The 1,534-nt window shown below is 52.8% G+C and overlaps 1 pseudogene; it reads left to right on the top strand.

Moving 5' to 3' along the window:
• Positions 1–1,287, top strand: LOC123419747 (annotated as a pseudogene).
• The last annotated feature ends 247 nt before the right edge of the window (positions 1,288–1,534 follow it).

Below are 1,534 nucleotides of genomic sequence, written 5' to 3'. Positions count from 1 at the left end.
ATGTCGTTCGCCGGCGAATCTGTCATTGTTAACGGTCGGCTGCTGCTGCAGACACGACCCGTGTCGTCCGCCGCGATCTACTCCTCCACCGGCAGCTGGTATCACCTGCTTGTGGTCAAAGGTTACTCCCGCATCAGAGACACGCCCCATGGAAAGTACATCAGCGGTTGTTCCTTCAAGGCTGGAGGTTACCAATGGCATCTAGCACTCTATCCCAATGGCCTCGAAGTTCCAGGTTTCATCTCCACTTTTCTTTTTCTCCAAGAGGGCCAGCATGTTGCGCACCCTGTGGAAGCGCACATGCAGTTTAGTTTCCTTGACGAGGTTGATCAGCAAGAGCCCGGAGGCATCCGTGCAGAGAAAGCACTTGAATTCCCCGGCCTGCCAAAGGCCGGGGTTTCGTTCGTTTCATAAGAGTAGAGGACCTTGCGCACTCAAAGCACTTCAAGGATGACTCTTTCACCATCAGATGCGATCTAATCATCCCAGAAGCTGCTGCTGCTGCTACCTTGGTGGAGGTGATACCATCTAACATATGTGAGCACCTGAACCATCTCCTTGAGACAAAGGTCGGCGCGGACGTGACGTTCGAGGTCGGCAGCGAGACGTTCGCCGCTCACCGGTGCGTGCTCGCGTCCCGTTCCGCCGTGTTTATGGCGGAGCTCTTTGGCCCCATGAAGGAGGGGACTGCTGCAGCAGGTGCCATACAGATACAAGACATGGAGCCAAGTGTGTTTAAGGCCTTGCTTGGTTTCGTCTACACCGACTCGATGCCCAAGATGGAGGTTGAAGCATCGGAAGCAGGATCTATGGCTGCGTGGCTGCGGCACTTGCTTGTCGCTGCAGACAGGTATGACCTCCAGCGGCTCAGGTCGATGTGCGAAAATAGGTTGTCGGAGCACATAGATGTGAGCTCGGTGACGGCCATCCTTGGTCTAGCTTTGCAGCACCATTGGGGCGGACTCAAGGAGGCCTGCCTGGAGTTCCTGAAAGCGCAATCCGCTGAAGACCTGCGACAGGTTATGGCGACCAGTGACTGGGAGCGCATTGTTGCAACCAATCCAGGTGTTATGCAGGAGCTCGTTATCAAGCTTGTTTCCAAAGTGTAGCTCGTTGCTTGGCCGTTATCAACTTAATTTCTATCTGCTGGATATGAAGGCAATCTTGAGTTTGATTAGTGTTAGCGAGTGAGTCTGGTTTGGAATAAAAAAAATGAGTCCAGTTTGGAATAGGCGTTTGTGTCGTTTGAGCAACGTACCATCCTGCTAGAATATCGTGTTATTTCCGTGTCTGGCCGTGTCAGTGTAGTGGTAGAGTCCGAGTCAATTTGTGTTGATTGTTCGTTTATGTATGAGATTTAACTATGAGTTGAGAAAAGAAATTAAAAAAGAAGAGGTACCACTAGTGGAAAATGGGCCTTGACCTCGATCCTTTAGTCCCGGCCTCCCTCTAGACCGGGACCCGGCCCCCCTCTAGACCGGGACTAAAGGCCCGGCCACGTCGCCCCAAATCGCAATGCCGCCCACGAGGCTTT

Source organism: Hordeum vulgare, chromosome 1H (assembly GCF_904849725.1).
Source record: "Hordeum vulgare subsp. vulgare chromosome 1H, MorexV3_pseudomolecules_assembly, whole genome shotgun sequence".
Classification (NCBI taxonomy): Eukaryota; Viridiplantae; Streptophyta; class Magnoliopsida; order Poales; family Poaceae; genus Hordeum; species Hordeum vulgare.
Note: the sequence above shows the minus strand (reverse complement) of the source record. Positions and strands in the feature narration are given on the sequence as shown.